This window comes from the organism of the source record quoted next, unplaced genomic scaffold (assembly GCF_019419815.1).
Source record: "Pyrus x bretschneideri cultivar Hongxiangsu unplaced genomic scaffold, Pyrus_bretschneideri_v1 Contig11, whole genome shotgun sequence".
Taxonomy (NCBI): domain Eukaryota; kingdom Viridiplantae; phylum Streptophyta; class Magnoliopsida; order Rosales; family Rosaceae; genus Pyrus; species Pyrus x bretschneideri.
This window is the reverse complement of record NW_025999402.1, coordinates 200,761-223,723: the sequence shown is the minus strand read 5'-3', so window position 1 is coordinate 223,723 and position 22,963 is coordinate 200,761. Positions and strand designations below refer to the sequence as shown.

Here is a 22,963-nt window from a genome sequence, read left to right as displayed (position 1 = left end):
ATAGGAGGATTCGAGCTAATCTTGTCATAAGAAGGCTTAATAATAAGATTTCCCATTGAGCAGGTTTGACGTGTGATTCCTTGAATTGAACCTAAACGTCGGGTTAGTGGATGCCCGTGTGATGATTTGAGGATAAGGCGCATTGCTATTCGTTTAGGGCGTTCCAAATGATCATGCCAAAGTGTAATTTCATGCACAGTCCTAGAGGTAGGGCCGGCCACATAGTGGCTTTCAATAGGGTGCATGGTCGTAATATATAAACCACTCAGGATACGCTCGAATACATTTCTGGCCATATTCGTAGAAAGTTATGCATAGAAATTTAACTCCGTTTTCTACATAGATTTGAGTGTGTTAATTATTATCTCTAATGTCTTTGAAACTCAACAACGTTCTTTCGGAACGTGGAGAAAAGAGTGCCTCATCAATGGTCAAGATTGTACCATTGGACAACATTATATGTGCCTTACTGTATCTTTTGATCAGCTTGGACGGTCCTGAGAGGGTTGTCAGAGGTGCATTCTTAGGTATGAAGTTAGTGAAATAGATGCATTTACGCAAAATGGTGTGTGTGGTTGCACTATCTGCCAGACAACTGACTTTCCCACTAGCCATTCTTAGAAATAAAAATTAATTTGAATTAGTCACATGCATAAAAGTTCTAAAAACAAATATCAATTCAAAATAATTTAAGTATTCAAGGATGGTAATGAAATAAAACTTAATATAAAAAAAACAAATCACCAACAAATAATCCAAGCATAAAGGAAAATTGTGCAAACTAAACCAAAAAACAAAGGGGGGTTCAACCACATAGAGGGAATTTGGCCCCATTGTTCTAATTTCAACTAAAAAATAGTTTAGTTTATGTCTAAGATTCTAATCTTCCATAGGTGTGGCATCCTCCTGAAAGTCAGAAACCTCCATCTTGGTACTCTCCGGTTCATTCACTTGCACAAAGTTTGATTCAAATTTCTTACAACGAGAATGATATTCAGCTACAACCTTCTGGGGAGCACGGCAAACACGGGACCAATGGTCCTTGGAACCATAGCGATAACACATGTCCGCATCCATGGTTTCTGGTGCTTTGCCCTCATTCTTGAAGTTTAGTGAGGTTTGGGCGATTTTGGGCTCGGTTTCCTCCCTTAGGTGGGCCTTGTCTCTATTGACCTTAACGAGGTGGCTTTTGGACACCCCTACCATGCCTATGTTGCCGTTTTGGGCATTGGTTCGGGATATAGTGTGCTTCAGGCACAATAGTCGTCCCAATAGGTCTAGCTTGGTGATTCTTCATCAACAGCTGATTTTACTTTTCAGCAAAAAGTAAAACAAAGATCAAATCCGAAAACTTAGTGAACTTTTGAGCCCTATATTGTTGTATGACATTATTGGTAGCAAATAAGGTCGAATAGGTCTTCCCCAGGAGATCCTCTTTGGTCAAGTTCTTGTTACAGAACTTGAGAAATGATCGGATTCGACAAACTTCATAATTATATTCATTCACAGACTTAAGTCTTGGAAGCGTAGATGTTGCCAGTCATGTCTTGCTTTAAGCAAGAAGATGTCCTTTCGGTTATCAAAATGATCAGCCAAAGCAACCTAAAGTGCTCGTGGATCTTCCTCAGCAAGGTACTTGGTTTGTCGTGTGTCATGAATATGTCTTCGGATGAAGATCATGACAGTGACTTTCTCAGCTTCGCCAACCGAGTTGTCTGTCTCATTTTCAATGGCGGGACTCAAATTCTTTGCAGTGAAGTGGAGCTTCACATCTTAGACCCACTTGATGTAGTTCCTTCCAAAGACCTCTAAAGTGGTGAAGTCGAGTTTGTTCAAATTCGACATGTCCCTGTCACAAAATAAATGGACAAGATGTGATTAGTGTGATGGAGAGAAAAAAAAAAATTAATCCATTCACTTAGGAGTAGAACATTCAGGTTCTAATAGACATGTACTGGTTTAAATTTACATGAAAAAACTTCAGGTTTTCAAACAAGGCATATTTCTAGAAACTTCAGGTTTCGAAATAATTATGAACTTCAGTTCATATGTTCCTACAGACAAACACAAATATATATACATAAATATGTAGCAAGAGAATATGCAAATAGAACTTTAGGTCTAAAATTATAATTGAATTAATTATTTGGACTTCGGGCCAAAAATTAAACTGTGGGTGAAAAATTATAAAACCCTTAGGGCCTAAAAAAAAGACATTTAAACTTAGGGCCCAAAATAATAAGTCAAAGCCAACGGGTGGGCTGAGTAATTCGAAACGTGTAGCCCAGGCCCAAAAATTGGGCTAGGTTGGGCTCGGCTGGGCTGCAGGCCCAAACATGAAGGCACGAATCTGCTATTTCGCAGCGAGTGCGTTACCAGGAGGGCACGATCGAGTGCGTCACAGTCCAAGTGCAACAAATCACCAGCTACGGGCTAGGATCTGGTGTGGTTAGGTGTAAGGAACTCGGAGAACCCTTCAGGGGCTTGGTTTTACTGCGGTGATGACACAAGGACACCAAAGCCCAATTGGGCAGGTGTTGCGAGTGGGTTTATGGTGAACAACAACTAGGCTTGGTTCGCAGGCCCAGAATATTTTTTTTTTTAATTATGCTGATAGGCTGAGAAAGGTCTAGGCCCAAAGGGCCGTGGGTCAAACTAAACACAGATCGCAGCTGTGCTGGGTGTGCGCATCTGAGAAGATGCCCGGCGCCACCACTTCAAGCAGCCGTGTCTGGGTTAGTAGGATTTAGGGTGAGTCACAGTGGTCGTTGACGACCTCGGTGGTGAACAAAGATGGTTTAATCTCAACGTTTCAACAACCAAACCCTAGAAAATTCAAATCGAATTTTCAAAAAAAAAAAAAAATCAATGAGATTCAAGTGAATCTCAGTCCAATTTCTGTCAAGGACGACTTCTGGTAAGCGGTGACAATGACCAAAGGCTCATGGCGGTGGCTGCAAGCCATGCCCATGGTGGTCGTCGACAAGGATGCCATTAATGGCATCGAGGCTTTTCTAGGTTGCAAAGCCTAAAGCTTCTAGCTTTGTGGCTTGTTTTTCTCGGCTCGAAGCAGGAAGCCCAGCGACTTGGCTTCCAGTCGTCGCCCTTAGGGTTCCCCACAAAACCCTAATTTTTTTTTAATTCAATTACAGAATATAAATTTAATTTCAATTGCATGCATATTCAACATATAATTCAATGCATGAGAAAATATTTGATGCAATTCATGGCAATATCAATTCACATAATTCAACAATTATGGATATAATGCATACACAATTTATGAAGAATCTACAATACGAAAAATGTAAAGTTGGGGTCATGCATTATGGTGAATATTCAAGCTATCAGGGCTACAAAAATATCGAGATAAAAATCATTGTTTTGAAAGAACATGATTGCGTGACGATATTGATGAATTGGTTTGATGCAAAAAACTTCCATGTCAGATTCCTAAGCGAAGTGATATGAGCGTGCTGATAATGTGTTATGGCCTATATTTAACTGACAAGGGAGAGAGAGGGCATGGCAAAGAGAAAGAGTGGAGAAAGATGTGTTTGTAGAATTGTGTAAAGGATGTGTTATTCCCCTTACGCAGTGCCTTTATTTATAGTAATAAGGGAGGCAAGAAATCCTTCTCGTCCAAGGGATACAAGTCATAATAGGGAAAAATAACTACAACTAAATCTAATTTAGGATTTACACGATCACACTTAAATAAGAAGTCTATAACAGGTTAGCAATTATTGTACAATTTAGTTGCCACCTCACAAGCATTCATTAATATATTCTTTCAAAGATGTACCCAAAGAAAATTTCTTTATATTTTAGACATAATAAATAGACATCACAACCAACATAAAGTTGTCAAACAGAATTTCAACTATGAGTTACACTTACTTTAGAATTTATCATAATTAATTTCAAGCTTGATTGCTACCAAATTTATACTGATCAAAATAGACACACTAATCTTCATAAAACAAAAAGATAGAGCTGTTTTGGGTCAAAATAATAGTCTAAAGTCACGTCTCAAAAAGACCAACACAATCTGCCAGTAAAACTGTCTATACGAGTACTTGTTACTAGTAAATTCACCATAATTAAAATAAATGGAAGAAAATTACGAAAATTTGCAGACACATAGTAGACATCTATATGTTGAACATGTCCAAAATTCAGGTCATTTGGTGACCATTAGACGTGTCATTCACCCGATTTAAATCAAAACACGCAATCTACCAGAAACAATTATATGCATCTATCATGAATTTATGCATCCATAACAAATTCAATTTCATATCATTTCAATTTCAATGTCCAAAGGAAACTCAAGTAGTCAAATTTCATCCTCTAAACCGACATCATAGTTTAATTTGAAAAGATTTACAAGCATAAGACTTAAACAATGTGTACCTTAGCAATCCTTGATTAACCTTCATGGGTCCAATACTTTGCATCAACAAGTCTCATGAAGAGACAAAATACGTCATGATGCAACCGATTTCCATGCCTTAAAACTACAACCTATTATGGGCTCATAGTGGAAATATTTTAACTGATGGCATGGAACTTTATCCCCAATAAACTTCATGAAACTAAATTCATTTACACCTGTAGGCAAGAAAATTAACTAGTTTCTAGTACTAGATTCTATGTCACAAAAGTACCTTCATGAAAAACTTCAACACCTGTAGGCAAGATGAAGATTTTCACAACTTTTGTGAAATAAAACCCATACTATGCCATCTTAATTAAACTAACAGAAGTAATCCACACCTGTAGGCAAGAAGATTATCCTTTTTATTCTAATCAAGATGCAAAGTTGACCGAAGTAACTCAAAAATACAGTCTCATCATCAACTAAGCCGTTGCAGCTTGCTTTAGTTGAAAAGACATTTATCAACTCCACCCTGAAACAATACAAAAGTCACATGGATTAATTAACCATAAGTGACAAAATTACGATAACCTGATTCAAGCTTCGAGTCTTGCTAACAAATGGCACTAATTCCTTCATGACTCCCTTTGACATTAAATTAATCTCAAGAAACCTGACAACATACTTGAAAAAGATTAATCACATATAGAACACATTTTATTCCACCACAAGAATGTCAATACTTATCATCATGGAGTCAATTACTTAATAGAAATACTTTATGTAATGAGAAAGAACAATACATTCCTTTAATTTAAAAGCTAAATCGCTCAAATATATATCAAACAGGTCCCTTTCCTTTTATATATTTTTTTCTGTAGTACAAAACTACTAAACATAGTATTAAAATCATGCATTAGCATTGTAAATACCAAATTAAATAAAAGGAACAAACAAAATTATTTTCTTCCATAGAAAACATCTCCAATATATGCCCTACATTAGCTTTGAAAAGTTTCTTTTCTTCTCCCCTTATGGCACATAAAAATTTACTAATCAAAATACTGTTTAAATTCTTTAGGCATAGGAATAACCACAAACAATAATACATGTTTGAAATTCATGCTTATCAATTAAGTTGCATACTTTGAATGGATTACATACCCCATACCTTCATATGTTCACCACTTCTTTGTAAACATATATATAATCACATGACCACCATAATTCTCATATAAGAATAAATGAGAATTGTCACATAATTACTACAAACCTAATTCATTTAGTATTCTTGTCCTTGTCACTGGATACTTTCTGTCATTCTCAGTCAATCCACAAGTTATGGAGTTATCAATTTCATAGTTAACTAGTCATGTACAATTAAATGACTATACTGAGATAGGAAAGCAAAATTGTAGACAAAACTAATTTGATTAGTCATGCAAATTCCTTATGGAGTTATCATTATAAAGCTTACTTGAATTAATCCCAATCATACTTAAGTACTAGTATACTGCATTACTAATCTACACGTGTGTCTTTACATGAGATCATCGCAAGCTTAAAGCAATATAGGACAACCCAATCCCTTTAATAAAACACACCATATGTCAATTTTGCTCCATGTTTGCATACTTAAAATTGAATCCATATTAGATATTTCCTACAGCAACCAACGACATGGCTATTTGATTCAGTCTATATATACTTCCTACACATAATCATGTAATGCAAAAGGAAAACAGAACCTGCAACAATCTGTGAGGCATTTGAAGGGTGGTTAGTGTCCCCTTGTCGCCTGTCCACCCAGGACGCACCTCACACAGGTGTTCTCGCGTGTGGTAGTAAAAAAAACCCTCTAAACCTGCGGCTGGAGCTTTTGATTCCAGCAAGCTCGCTCTCATGTGGCACTAACAAAATTAGCCGCGAACAAACAAGATAGATTTGACATTTACATACTTCTTGGCATGTCTGCATATGCCATTTGCCGACACTAATGCAATTATTTCTTGTTAAATTGGAGTATCACCTCAAGCCATTTTGTAGAGAACAAATCAGTGAATGTGTAATAGAAGTTTATGGCAACCAAATTATATCTTAACGGTACCTTTACTGAAGTAATAATTCAAATAAATTCCAAAACCTTAAATTTATCATTGCTCTTCCTGATCGAAATGAAGTATATTAACATATACCAGATTAAAAATTGATAATCTCAATTCTTAGTCAAACACATAAATCGTGTGCCTATTTTTATACAGTTGCCAAACATAAAACAATTTGATCCATATTCATGGCATACTTAACTGAAACATGGTATTCAATGTATGTACATGCTCTACAATAATTAGCATATCGCTCATGCAAGTATATCTTTATCTTATTACCAATTTAAGCTTTCAGGGATCAACCCAAATTATATATCAACCAAAATACCCTAAACCATCATGAAAATCAGAGTCAATGAAACAAATTATTTTGCTTCGGTAGATGACTTCGTTCTGCTTGCTAATTGGAGGGGACTCTTCAGTAAGGTCAGAACAAATATAGCACGCTTACAAAAATTGAGATCATCAGTGGCACATGGTAAATCATTCCAACCAAAACATTAGCATGAAAATTGAAATAGAACGAAACTGCTATTCTTCTCAGTGCCTTGTTCGTGGTTTTATACTTGTGACTTCATGTGTCCCTAACGCAAGTTATTTTTAATGGCTTAATATGGCTGGTCAAAAGGAATCACTTTGAACTATATTTGAAATAGAAAAACCTCCCATGATTTCCATTGTAAAATAGTTATGATACCATGATTTATATACAAGGATTGATGCCACGATTTGCTGCTATATCCGTGATTAATTTTGTTTTTGGATTCGTGCCATAAAATTATTAAAAATTCTTTACTAAAACCGAATGGTTATATAACCTTTTTACAATCATCAATTGCACTGATTGATACAACATGGTGGTGTTGCCAAGTATATGCAATTATATGCGGAAACGTACTGATCCTGTTTCAAAGGAGGTCCGGCATGGTGGTGTTGCCAAGCATATGCAATCACAACTTGGATTAAACACATGTAGTTGATGAGAATATTATCACTACAACAAAAATGGTCACTGTGTACAATAAATTATATGTGCCCTTTGAGGCCGAAGAGCACCAACATATGTGCCCATGGACCAATAGCAACAGTGCAGCAACTATATTTGTATTTGTGCCCTCTATGGGCGTCACCTTTGGTAAAAGGGCACAATAGACTGTTTGGTGCTCAAAGAGGTCGGCAAAATGGACCACTATTTGTGCCTTGTTTCTGACAACTTGTCAGATAACCTTTTCCAAACAAGTTGGCACTTCATATTGTAATTGTGCCAAATGAATTAAATATTAAAAAAAAAATCAAAATTTGAAACTAAAATTGAGGAAATGAAATTTTTTAATTTTCTTAAAATGAAAAGACCTACAACACATTCCCAATCTCACATACATAATGTAATGTTCCATATTTTATCTCTAATACAATAAAACTTGAAAGCACATATTTTTGGACAGATGCCTTTTCCGCAGCAACCCTTGCACCTCATCAGGAGCCATAACAAATATAGTCGAATTCAAAACAAAATCAGTCCAAAATTACACCTAAAATGGAGTTAAGTTGAAATCAATACGTAAAAGTTTCAGATCTGCCATATCAAAGATTCACCTCTTTTTCCAACTTGGTGGATAGTGCAATCATCTTCCTGAAATCCCAATGAAAGTGAAAATGAAATAAAAAAAATGAAAGGACCTATTTCCAATCATGTTCAAGGACCAAAACTTTCAATCAGCATTAAGAACTCCATAGCAGTGATGCATTGCTACACTTTGTTATACCAAATTACAGCGAACAAAATATGCAACTAAACTGAGCAGCTAAACCATCATCACTAGCAAACAAGATGTACAAAACAATAAAAGTTTGGACAATCATTGTTATGACATTAATTTCTAAGAAAGATAGAAACTGCTAAGAACCTTATAGGTTCTGCAACGCACAAGCTAATAAATAAGTATTTTGAAATCTAATTTTCAGCTTTAGTGAAGTCTTTCATGTTTCCATACAGAAAGATAAGATTCATGGAGCTGTTTAGTTTCTTAAGACTGCAGGTTTCCTCATTGTTCAGCCTCTCCTAAGAGCAACCTAAACACTTAACTACAGCTAAAAACTTGCAACAAAGCCCTCAAGTGGGTACTTGTAGGCTGTACCAATGTAATATATAGTCCATCCCTCTAAAATCCTTCCCCACTATTAGTTGTGTATAAATAGCTAAGAAGCTACAACATAACAATAGCATATGTTCATTTCTAACAATAAAATCATCCAGTAAGAAACATACTCCTTATTAGACATCGTAGTGTTTTAAGGAGTGAAAACTCAAATCCGATCTTCACACTTCTGCATGCACTTTTATTATCAACATAACATGATCATCAAGAAGTTAAATGAAGATAACAAATTAAATTTATGTTGATTTGCTAATAATGAAACAAGTAACCAACATACTTCATAAGTGATGTTTATTTGCCCCAATTGTCAAAACCACAGCTCTCCTGCAAGGCATCAAAGAAGAAACCTCTTTTCCCTGAAAGCAAAAACAGTTGGGATTAAAAAGAAAAAATTGACGGGCCTGGTAACAGTACAAAAAATCAATCCAATGCAATGAGACAAATCTGACAAAATTCACACCGAATGCCACATGAATTTTAGTTATTGAAATTTTGAGAAAGACTGAAAATTCATCATAATGAAAATCTGCTTATCAATGAGAGTGCACAACATTGTAACATTAGATTCAGAAAATGGTTTTGATTGGTTTTGATAGGAAGCTTTGTAAGTTAATCCCAAACATTTAATTCATGCTTCCAAAATTAACAAATTCTACAACTGCAAGAGAAACCCTACTTAAATATCTTAAATGCCAAAACCAAAAACTGCCCTTATCTGCTGGAAGATAAGATCCTACCATCTTCTCTGTATTCTCCACCACAGTCACATTCCCGTATCTGCATTGCCAAACACATAAAAACAAGGCAATCAAATCTCCATCCAAGAAAACAATTCAACATTGTTATGACATTATCTTTCTGTTTGATCCACAAACGAACTAATGATATATGTAGCATTTGGACCTCTCATTGCCAAAGTCATGAGTAGTATAAAAAATTAAAACCATCGATTTAATTCATTAAATTTGATCAACAAAAAAACACACAAAAAACAAGCCAAGCTATTAGAAATCGAAAGAGGGCTACATTTACGGTTAGGGTTTCTCAGGTTCTTACCTAAATCCAAGAGTTTGAACAACTTTCATACAGTTCAACTTAAATTCAATCTCCCAAACAAAACCACCAACCAAATCTTCAACATGCCAAGTTAAAACCGAATTAGTCCTAAATCTCAAGAATTTTTCAAATCTAAAAGTTAAAATTGAAGAAACCTACTTACATAGATAGGAAGCTCACCATGAGAGGATCACTTTTCTCTATTGGGTCGAAATCTAGTTTTGGCCGAAACTTGGCCGGTGAGTCCGGTTTGGTCATTTTAGAGGGAACAGAGAGGGAAGAAAGAACTAAAAATAAGGAAATATGAAAGAGATAAATATGAAGGATATGTGTGGGTTAAGGGTAGACCTGGCAATTTCTTACACGACCCGTTAACACGACACGTAAATGACACGAAAATAACGGGTTTCGGGTCAACACGATAACTAATCGGGTCATTATCGGGTTACACGATAATAACCCGTTAATAACGGGTCCTTAACAGGTTTACACGAGAGTGACACGCGGGTAACCTGTTTCGACACGATAAGAAAAATGCTATTTTGATGATTTTAATTTTTTAAACTACTAAAAAAAACTTACTATAAAATGCAATAGATATAATGAATATGTATATATTGTTTATTAATTATTATTCTATATAAACTTTAAATTTTAAGTTTTATTTATTTATTTATTTTTATAGTATATTATAGGCAAAGATTGAGAGTAAAAATCATAAAACACATTAAAAATAAAAATATCAAGTAATATAAAAATACCAAACACATAAAAAAATTATAATAATTAATTTCCCGCCTAATATTTCAAGAGTTTCATCCATTTCCCGCCTAATGTTTGAGAAATTTTGCAGCCTATATCCATCCATTTCCCACCTAATATTTAACCCAAAGAAACTCTAAGTGTTAGTTAATGTATCGTTTTGATGGGATACGCATCCTATGAAACAAATTTCAATGATCCAACCGTCAAACTTGTTTATATATGCTTCGAGATCGCATACGCCAAAATTTGCAAAAAAAAAAAAATATTCAGAGATCAAAAAACGAGACAAAACTTTTCAACGGTTATAAACGAAAAATCACGATTTAACGGTTGTTTTAACTCTGATTTTGATGATTTTTTACAGCTATACTCTTTGACCCTATATGAATATAATGAATGAATTCGATCTTCAATTTAAAATATTTACATTGGTGGATACCACAAAATCTTATGTTATACTTGATAAAAGTATAAATAAACTCTCAAGTGTTAGTGAATTTATCATTTTGATGGGATACGCATCTTACAAAACTAATTTCAACGATCCAACCGTCAAACTTGTTTATATATGCTTCGATATCGCATACACCAAAAATTGCAAAAAACAAACATTCAGAGATCAAGTAACGAGACAAAAAATTTTGACGGTTATAAACGAAAAATCACGATTTAACGGTTACTTTAACTCCGATTTTGATGATTTTTTACAGCTACACTCCTTGACCCTGTATGAATACAATGAATGAATTCGATCTTCAATTTAAAATATTTATACTAGTGGACACCACAAAATCTTATGTTATACTTAATTAAAGTATAAATAAACTCCTAAGTGTTATTGAATCTATCGTTTTGATGGGATACGCAACCTACGAAACTAATTTCAACGATCTAACCGTCAAACTTGTTTATATATGCTTCGAGATCGCATACGCCAAAAATTGCAAAAAACAAACATTTAGAGATCAAGTAACGAGACAAAACTTTTCAACGGTTATAAACGAAAAATCATGATTTAACGGTTATTTTAACTCTAATTTTAATGATTTTTTACAGCTACACTCCTTGACCCTATATGAATACAATGAATGAATTCGATCTTCAATTTAAAATATTTACACTAGTGGATACCACAAAATCTTATGTTATACTTGATGAAAATATAAATAAACTCTCAAGTGTTAGTGAATCTATCGTTTTGATGGGATACGCTTCCTACGAAACTAATATCAACGATCCAACCGTCAAACTTGTTTATATATGCTTCAAGATCGCATACACCAAAATTTGAAAAAAACAAACATTCAGAGATCAAGTAATGAGACAAAACTTTTCGAAAGTTATAAATGAAAAATCACGATTTAACGGTTATTTTAACTCCGATTTTGATGATTTTTTTATAGCTACACTCCTTGACCCTATATGAATACAATGAATGAATTCGATCTTCAATTTAAAATATTTACACTAGTGGATACCACAAAATCTTATGTTATACTTGATGAAAGTATAAATAAACTCTTAAGTGTTAGTGAATCTATTGTTTTGATGGGATACGCATCCTACGAAACTAATTTCAACGATCCAACCGTCAAACTTGTTTATATATGCTTCGAGATCGCATACGCCAAAAATTGCAAAAAACAAACATTCAGAGATCAAGTAAAGAGACAAAACTTTTCAACGGTTATAAACGAAAAATCACGATTTAACGGTTATTTTAACTTCGATTTTGATGATTTTTTACAGCTACACTTCTTGACCCTATATGAATACAATGAATGAATTCGATCTTCAATTTGAAATATTTACACTAGTGGATACCACAAAATCTTATGTTATACTTGATGAAAGTATAAAGGGTAAAGTACAAAAAACTACCCCAACTATTGCGGTCATGACAGTTTCATACCTCATCTTTTAAAAATGACAATGTCATACCGCATCTTACGAATTTGTGACAATGTCATACCTCCGTCAATTTTTCTGTTAGTTTTTCTGTTAAATGCTGACGTGGCAATAGACGGCGACCACTTTCTATTAAAAAATTAATAAAATATTATTAAAAACTAAAAAAAATATTTAATATTTTTTAAATATTAAAATAATAAATAAAAGTAAAATTATAAAAAAAAAAGGGTAAAGTACAAAAAACTACATCAACTATTGGGGTCACAACAGTTTCATACCTCATCTTTTAAAATTGACAATGTTATACCGCATCTTACAAATTTGTGACAATGTCATACCTCCGTCAATTTTTCTGTTAAGTTTTGACGTGGCTTGATTCGGGACATACTTTCTATTAAAAAATTATTAAAAACTAAAAAACAATTATTTAATATTTTTTAAATATTAAAATAATAATAAAAGCAGAGAAAAAAAAAACCATCAGTTTGTCCCTCCCCTCCCCCTCCCCCCTCCTGTCACATCCCAGCCCAGGGCGGATCACTTCCCAGGCCTGCTTCACCACCGTAGCACGATATTGTCCGCTTTGGGCTTACCATTCCCTCACAGTTTTGTTTTTGGGAACTCACGAGCAACTTCCCAGCGGGTCACCCATCATGGGATTGCTCTAGCCCCCTTCTCGCTTAACTTCGGAGTTCCTACGGAACTCGAAGCCAGTGAGCTCCCAAAAGGCCTCGTGCTAGGTAGGGATGGGAATATACATATAAGGATCACTCCCATGGGCGATGTGGGATGTCACAATCCACCCCCCTTAGGGGCCCGACGTCCTCGTCGGCACACACGCGATCAGGGTTAGGCTCTGATACCAAATTGTCACATCCCCGCCCGGGGCGGATCACTTCCTGGACCCGCTCCACCACCGTAGCACGATACCACGCCCTCACGGTTTTGTTTCTGGGAACTCACATGAGAACTTCCCGATGGGTCACCCATCCTGGGAGTGCTCTCGTGCGCTACTCGCTTAACTTCGGAGTTCCTACGGAACCCGAAACCAGTGAGCTCCCAAAAAGCCTCGTGCTAGGTAGAGATGAGAATATACATATAAGGATCACTCCCCTGGGCGATGTGGGATGTCACACCTCCTCTCTCTTCTCCCCATCTTCATTTTCTTCCCCCCATTTGCAAACCCAAAAAAATAAAAAAAAATAAAAAATTTTGAAAACCCAACAACCTCCTGTTGAAGAACAAGAAGGAGAAGGAGAAGGAGGAGGAGGAGGAGGAGGAAGAAGAAGAAGAAGAAGAGGACAAAAAAGAAGGAAGGAAAAAAAAAATTCCCCCTATCGGTGCGGAAGAAGAAGAAGGGAAAAGGAGAAGGAGGCAGAAGAAGAAGAGGAAGAAAAGGAGGAGGAAGAAGAAGAAGAGGAAGAAAAAATAAAAAACAAATTTGAAAACCCATCAACACCCCCTGCGGAAGAAGGAGAAGGAGAAGGAGAAGGAGGAGGAAGAAGAAGAAGAGGAAAAAAAGGAGGAAGGAAATTTTTTTTTTTTTTTTTTAAAAAAACCATCAACTCCCCTGCGGAAGAAGAAGGAAGAAGAAGAAGGAAAAAAAAATTATTTTTTTGAAAACCCATCAAACCCCAAATCCACCATTTTCATCCATTCTCCACATCCTCTTCCGCACCCATCCTCCACCTTCTTTGTGCACCCATCTTCCCACCGACGAGATCCCGTTTTTTTTTTTTTTTTTGGGTTGCAGGAGGGAGAAGAGTGTGGGTGTGGGTATGGGTGTAGGTGTGGGGAAATTGAGTGCGAGTGTGGGGGGAAGACAAATTGGATTTTTTTTTTTTTTTTTTCGGTTGGGATTTGCAGGTGGGGGAAGAAGATGAAGATGGGGAGAGGAGAGAGGAGAGAGGAGGGAGGAGGGGGGAGGGGAGGGACGAAATGAGGGTTTTTTTTTTTTTTTTTTTTTCGGCCTTTTACTATTATTTTAATATTTAAAAAATATTAAATAATCATTTTTTAGTTTTTAATAATTTATTAATAGAAAGTAGGTCACAAATCAAGTCATGTCAGCACTTAACAGAAAAACTAACAGAAAAATTGACGGAGGTATGACATTGTCACAAATTCGTAAGATGCGGTATGACATTGTCAATTTTAAAAGATGAGGTATGAAACTGTCGTGATCCGAATAGTTAAGGTAGTTTTTTGTACTTTACACTTTTTTTTAATTTTTATTTTTATTTTTTATTTTAATATTTAAAAAATATTAAATATTTTTTTTTTAGTTTTTAATAGTATTTTAATAATTTTTTAATAGAAAGTGGTCCCCGTCTATTGCCACATCAGCATTTAACAGAAAAACTAACAGAAAAATTGACGGAGGTATGACATTGTCACAAATTCGTAAGATGCAGTATGACATTGTCAATTTTAAAAGATAAGGTATGAAACTGTCATGACCGCAATAGTTAAGGTAGTTTTTTGTACTTTACCCAAGTATAAATAAACTCTTAAATGTTAGTGAATTTATCGTTTTGATGGGATACGCATCCTACAAAACTAATTTCAATGATCCAACCGTCAAATTTATTTATATATGCTTCAAGATCGCATACGCCAAAAATTGCAAAAAAAAAACATTCAGATATCAAGTAATGAAACAAAACTTTTCGACGGTTATAAATGAAAAATCACGATTTAACGGTTATTTTAACTCCGATTTTGATGATTTTTTATAGCTACACTCCTTGACCCTATATGAATACAATGAATGAATTCGATCTTCAATTTAAAATATTTACATTAGTGGATACCACAAAATCTTATGTTATACTTAATGAAAATATAAATAAACTCTAAGTGTTAGTTAATGTATCGTTTTGATGGGATACGCATCATATGAAACTAATTTCAATGATCCAACCATCAAACGTGTTTATATATGCTTCGAGATCGCATACGCCAGAAATTGAAAAAAACAAACATTCAGAGATCAAGTAACGAGACAAAATGTTTCGACGGTTATAAACGAAAAATCACGATTTAACGGTTATTTTAACTCTGATTTTGATGATTTTTTACAGCTACACTCCTTGATCCTATATGAATACAATGAACTAATTTGATCGTCAATTTAAAATATTTACAGAAGTGGATATATACCACAAAATCTTATGTCATGATGATCTATGAAAATTGAGGATTTTGTAAAAGGAATAACATGTAAGCTTTGAGTTCCATTGGCAAGGTTACATGGTTGTTTAGATTTTTAAAACCCTCCAAATCTCATGAACAATGTTATTTATTTTAGTGAAAAATTAATAATAATTATTGTAGAAGTGTGAAAAATGTAATCACTCGTAATAAAAAGCTTTACAACTTTCATTAAGGGGTCAACTCCGAAATTTAGTATGCATATACTAATTTAGTATTATGTTTTACATTTTTTTGGGTCAAATTATGTTTTTCATTTTCATTTTTATTGATTTAAAATATATTTTTCTTAACGGGTAACGGGTCGGGTCATATTACCTGAAAATATTAACGGGTTGATTTCGGGTCGGGTCATATTACCCGTTTACTTTAACGGGTATTACACGACACGACCCGTTAAGCTATCGGGTATGACACGAAAACGACACGAACACGAGAAACACGACACGAATGCCAGGTCTAGTTAAGGGGGGAGAGAGAGAGAGAGTTGGATGGATGTGGGTGGGTTGAGGGAAGAGATAGTGGGGTTAAACATAAAGGGTGTAGTGAATGGATGTAGGTGGGCGGGGAGAGAGAGTGGGGATAAATATGACGGGTGTCAGACCTCGTTTGGCAGCTCAAACAGTATTGACTATTTCAGTTGGATAGGATAAATAGTCATCGGATAGTACTGACTAAATTAGTCAGACGTTTGGTGCAATATTGAACTAATAACCGTATTATGTATACTGTGTTCTCGATAATGTGCTGGATTATAGAACTTGAAACTACAATTGATGATTAATGGAAACGCTGCTAAACATCACAAGTTAAAAAATTAACAAAATTAAAACTGTTAATATAGATTTTTTTTTCTCTCAATTATCAAATGCAAATTTCAATCCAACCCAACGAAACTCAATTGCGAGAGAATTGTTAAGGAAGTACACCAAGCCAGTGAGAACAGCAAACATGGATCGCAATTCCAGAAGTTCAGCTCCACTCCTAGGTCCCCCACTCGATTACAGTTGTCTAAATGTTGCAGAGGGAATTGGATTGGACAAATAGATAGGAATAAAGAAGTAAAATTTTAATATCATTCAACGAAATTATTCATAATTTTCGTCATCCAGCCAAAACCAAAATTGGGGAAAACGAAAAGGGGTTGGGTTTGGGCGGTGCAGATAGAGAAGAAGAAGAAATTTGCAGGTGGGGTTGGATGGCAAAATTGGGGAAAACGAAAAAGATTGGGTTTGGGCGGAACAGATAGAGAAGAAGAAGAAATTTGCAGGTGGGATTGGATAGCAAAATTGGGGAAAACCAAAGCTCTTGGGTTTGGGCGGAACAAAGAGAGAATAAGAAATTTGCAGGGGGGTTGGATAGAGAAATTGGGGAAAACGAAGATGGGTTGGTTTTGGCAGGAGCAGGGAATGGATGAGAAAGAGGAGAAGAAGACACAGGGCGCAATGTGAGACGGGAAGGAGAGAGCGGAGGAAGCGAAACTACCCAACTAATAAATACAAAGGATTTTGGGAGGATAATTTAGCGGGCGTACACCGTATAAAACGTGCGGGGCCAATTTAATTAATCCGGGTACTATTTAGTACAAAATTGCACCAAACACCTTCATTCGTACTATTTATCTTATCTGGTGTGTTATACGGGTTGCCAAACGAGGTTTTAGTGGGTTAAGGGGGGAGAGAGAAAGTTGGATAGAAGTAGGTGGGTTAAGCAGAAAAGAGAGTGTTGGATGGATGTGGGCCACAAGTTTTTGAAAATAATAATAAAGAACAAAGAATTGTGTCTTTAGAAGTAAACTATGGGCACAAATAATATATTAGAGTCCATTCTTTCAATAAAGCTATCAGATAATGTATTTGTGCCTATTTTTTCTTACAATGGGCACAATCCATGGTGCCCTCTATGGAATGGGAACTATTTCAGCCTTTTGGTGATTAAACAGACATAAAATTCTTAATTGTGTCCTTTGTTTTGTACTCAAAGCTCATTTTTGTTGTAGTGTATGTAATCCAACATTAAACCTAATAGGTTTTAATTATATAACTAGTGACTCTAATACCAACTATTAGCCTTATAAGGTTATACAATTAAAACACAAACGAATGAGTGACAAACCTGATTCCAATTGTAATCATGGTACTTGAGCAAGGAAGGAGAAGGGGCACGGCAACACCAATCTCTTCTATAAACTCCTAGCCGAATACAACCACTCTATGGGAAGTATTATGTTGCATGTTCTAGGGCTTATACGGACTAGTGTTTTATATAGGCTAAAAGTTAGGGTTTCCATCCATAAAGGAAACCTAAACTTTACTTTCTTAGCCTCCAAGTCAAGTATCATAATCATATGTTTATCACAATCAACATTTTTCTCCAATATTACATTCCTATTACATGTAGTAGACCACTTAAAGGTTAATTTATATTGGATAAATCTAACATATGTTTATCACCATCTATCATCCACCCATGACATGATATGGCTATAGCTCCTACCATTCACAAGTGAGCATTATGGATTTTTTTTTTTTTTCCTCTTTTTCTCTCTTTCCTCTTAATTTCTACCAATCACAAGCGGGGGCAACGCCACTAAAATTGTGCATTGAAACACCAGAATTATCTGCCCTTCAACACCATTGTTGAAAGGAGTGATTTTCACAATTTTCTTTTCTTACATTCCTCCTTTTTGTTCCTTATTCATTTACATAAATACGGATGTATCAAGGAAGGAAAAAAAAACAATAGAGTGAAAAAAGGAGAAAAATAAAGCGTGTAAATGACTACATTGTTGCAAACTAAAGCTTTTGAGTTCCCTCTAAAAAACTCAAATTATTTTCCAGCATTCTAATGTTTGACATGAATAACCAAAACATGTAAAGCAAAGTGTTCTGTGAGAGAAATTTTTATGCGTAACACGACATAACATTACAAAGATTGCATAGCCTAATTATTGTGGTGTGCAACATATAGTTTGTGGCCATCTGATTTTAAGTTACTGAGAGCCTTTGGAAATCACTTTTAACCCAACTTACAACAATACTGCGCCCTTACTGTTGTTGTGTTGTTATATGATTTGGTGCACGGACCATGTATTTGATTGGACATATCAAGCCATAAATATCTGTTAGCAGTAAAGTTCATATGAGCTGCCAAGTAAATATATCGATACTAGCCAAGTAATATACACCAAGTAGAAGTAACAGTTTTCCCGTGTCCGTCTCTTTCTCTATTCACTCCATCCAGTTCTCTAAGTTCTCATTTTTTCACCTTTACTTGGATCATTTGACTGAAAACTATGTTAAAGTTCCACATCAGTGGTGGGAAAGAAAACCAATGGTTTTAAATACGATTACCCCACTCTAACTAATATACTGAGGTTTTTTGTGGTAAAACCTCACACCTGACGAATTGGGCAGGTGGTAAAGTTGGGGACAGTATCGGTGTCGTTAGAGTAGGGCCCCCGGGTCTGACGATCTAAAAATATTTCAACATGGTATCAGAGCCCCCGATTACTTGCATATGCAAGCTGTGACGGCCTGTCTCGAATAAATACATATTTTATCCTCGAATGTGTGAAAATGACGATTATGCTCTCGTTGGCTGGGTGATGTGGATGTACGTATATAGTTTTAAATTATTTTTCCTGCTGACATGATTAAATTGTACTCAACGGCACAAGAGCTTTGACCCGAGCTAGGCTCAAATCGGAGTTATAATGAGGAAGTTATGAATATTTAGGTGCGTAAACAAGTAAATTTTGGACTAATTATATGGGCTCGTATTCTTTTGGGCTCAATCAGATCATATTATTTTCTTCTGTTGCCCAATCCCATAACACACACATGTACAACCTCACCCTCTCCTTCCTTCTCGAATTTTCTCTCGTCCGTACAACCAAGAGACCATCACCTATAACATTAACCAAATGTCACGGATCAAATTGTTGAAGTCCACTATCGTATTCCTTATAGCCTCACGAGTTGAGTGATACCTTTAGGCCGTGGTATGGGTCACAAGAACCTAAGAACTCTCGAACTTCGGCAAGGTGGTTGTTGCTCTGTCGTGATGAAGGCCTTTTTCCAAGGTTTTAAGGCTCGAGGAAGCTCTTAAACAACTTTATAGGAACCTTAGAAGGGATTTAGGACAAAGTTGACGTCAGAGTAGGTGTTTTCGAGAAGTTTCAGTTTAGTTAGATTTTCAAGAGTTTTTCCAACCGTTTTCTGTCGGTTCTAGGACTTAAAATAGGTAAGATGATGTTCTCCTTGTTGAGAGCTTCAAATCCATATAAAATTCGTGAATTTTGGTTGAGAAATGAAGTAGTTAAAAGCCTTAGAATATTTTCAAAATTCAGCGTTGCAGGTGGCGGCTGGCGGCGGTTTCCGATGAGTCACATGAGAAGACAAGGAATATTCCGTCAACCTTGACGGAATATATTGACTGGCATCAAGTAACTCTGTTAGTTTTTAAACAGAATATTCCCTAACACAGTTAGGGATTCCGTCAGCATGCCAGGCACGTGCCTGGGCGTGGCCGGCGCGTGGGACATTAGAAATTTTTTTTAAAATATGGGGATGCTCGTGGTGTTGAGTAGGTCACGATGGTATATTCAAACACCTCAATTGAGCAACGTATGAGAAGTTATTACACGGTTTGGTTATGTGCTTAAACTTAACGTTAAATTAGTTGTTTCACATATAGGTGAGACGTTTCCGGACGATAAGCGTAGCCAGGTGAGGCTTGGGGGTTACGACCCTGCTACATACCAGTGACTGGGCTTTTGGTTTTCTATATATACCTATATATGCTTTACATTTTCCAAAAACTGTTTTAAACAAGTGTATTCTTCTAAATGCCATGTCATGTTTGCACTCCATTTTATTATATGCATTAGCATGTGTATGCATAACATTGTATGACGATGCGGAGGCCAGGTAAGTTTTAGGTGAGTACTATGTGATGATATTGGTTGCATTGTTTATGATTATGCGTAGATGCATTTAGAGATCATTATCCTGCACCCTGGCGTTAGTGCTCCCGCCGGCCAGAGCACAGTCCTTCACATGATGTTCACCTCCCGCACCACATGCTCACCTTGGATCCAAGTTTGGTGCACAGCCCTATCGTACATACCACATTAGGCGGTTCCGACTCTAGGTGACCTGCGATTCATCGCACAGCCTTCTCATGATCATAGCTCTTGAGCATACTTATTTACACCCAGCTCTGTCGTACATACCATAATAGATGGTTCCAACTCGTGTGCAGGAATTGGTTTATGAACTATAGGTTCAGCCGTACAGGTCACGTTAGGTGACTCCAGCTAGCATATCATTTTATATTGATTCACATCACCTGGCTTACATATTTGTTACTAAGATACTTGGCATGGCATATACTTTGGTTTTCATTGCGCTCAAGCATGATTTTTATATACGTATGTATTATTATTTTATGGGAAATTATACGGGTTTTACTGGTGGGAAGAGAAATGGTTTTAAAAGCTTTGTTTTTACCTACTCACGTTTTCTGTTTTGTGCCCCGCCAGGTTCTAGTTAGAAGTTCGTTTTGGTGGCTTACGAGAACCCTACGGCGATTCTGACAAACTTCAACTAATGTAGGAATTTCGCTCTTGTCTTGTATAATTAATATTTAGCCTACTGGACTACATTTAGGTTACCTACGCTCTGAGTACTTGTATTACTACTTTAAGTATCTCTGCATCCTTTTATGGTTATCTTAGTGTAAATTAGTTAGTTTTGGTTTTTAATTACTCACATTTTCATATCGCTTGTCACTTCCGCACTGCGCTCATGCTACGTCACCCGCTCGTGACAGCTAGCATGCCTCGATTTCGGTCGGGGTGTGTCACAAGCCATAGGCTTCTCATAGGAAGTGTGGGCTTGGAAACAAGCTTGGACTCTTAACATAGGGTCGCCCTCTGAGTTCGAAGAGTCACTTCCTGAAAAAGATTGAAAACAAGTTTGGACTCCATTGGAGCCAACCTCTAAGTTTCAATTGTTGATGTGTGGATTTCCATATGTGAACCACTAAATAGGGTTACATGTGAGGGGGAGTGTTAAAGTCCCACATCAGGGGTGGGAAAGAAAACCAATGGGTTTAAATATAATTACCCCACTTTAACTAATACTGATGTCTTTTGTAGTAAAACCTTACACCTAACAGATTGGGCAGATGGTAAAGTTGGGAACAGTATCTATGTCGTTAGAGTGGGGCACCCCAAGCCCGTTGATCTAAAAATATTTCAACACATAATATGATTTTGAAATGGTAAGTTGGTACTGAATGATAAGTTGCCCTCTTGGACATGTATTTTCTGTCATGTCCATGTGCATCTGCAACCTCTTTTATGAGTCAACTCAAGATCAATTAATTGGCGCCACAAGTGAGAAATTCTCATGTCCGGCAGCCTATATTGAGCACCGCCCTCACAAGAATTCTTCCATATAAGAGCGGCCGGACACACCTATAGTATCTTTCCTCTCTAGAGGGGGCTTCTAGTTTTTCCTGACCATAAAGTATCAATACCTCTTTCCAGCCTAATGATGAGTGCGCTTCAAAACTATTTTTGACGTAGGAGTTGTGTAATACAAATTAAGACCCATTTAGATCCGTTGTTTACTTCTTTTCAAATACAAAAAGTAATTTGGTAACATGGTTCAATGAAAAATCGGGTGTCTTATGTTGGTGTAAAATTGATAATTCCTTACAAAGTGTCTGAGTTTATAATGTCTTAGACTAACTCATATTTTCAGTTGTAATTATTTAATTCCAAGTTTGTCTCTCGTGCTCTCAATCTCAAAAATAACAAGCGTTTCAAAGATATCTACTCATGTAAATTTGTCATGCATAATGCACTCATACAGTACAGGTTTTGGTTGGTTCAGACACAATTAGTTTGGGCTGCATGGTTTTAGGTTTACGAACTGGATGATTAGGTTAAGTTTGGACTTAACTATTGTTTTTGGACTTGGTGAAAGATTAATGGATCAGACCAATTCTGTTCTTTTGCTGTTGTTGTACGAGATGTATCGAGAGCAAAAATTCTGATCAGCAGCCCGTGAGCATAGGGAGGAAATTTCCAGAGTATTTGGAGCGAAGAAAACCAGTTTTATAGCCGTGTGCTTTTAGAGAGAGATTTGGTTTTTAATCACTGAAATCAATCAAAAAAATGGCCCATGTGCTTTTCTCGGTTGGTCTACTACAGTCGATATTAGATCATTTATTTCATACGTTCTGCAAGATTGCCTTAATTAGTATTCAGCAAATTCGAGATGAAGGCGATGGCCGCATGAGTATCTTGCCTCTTCAACTCGAAGGTTAAAGAGAGGTAGCAATGAGCGGAGATAAAA

General features: G+C 36.1%; 1 long non-coding RNA gene across 1 annotated transcript; it reads right to left on the bottom strand.

Moving 5' to 3' along the window:
* Nucleotides 1–7,800: 7,800 nt before the first annotated feature.
* Nucleotides 7,801–9,502, bottom strand: LOC103965766. Its single transcript, XR_007253745.1, has 2 exons — nucleotides 8,926–9,502; nucleotides 7,801–8,122 (listed from the first exon to the last, which is right to left on the bottom strand). It is a non-coding gene; the product is annotated as an uncharacterized LOC103965766 (long non-coding RNA).
* Nucleotides 9,503–22,963: the final 13,461 nt, after the last annotated feature.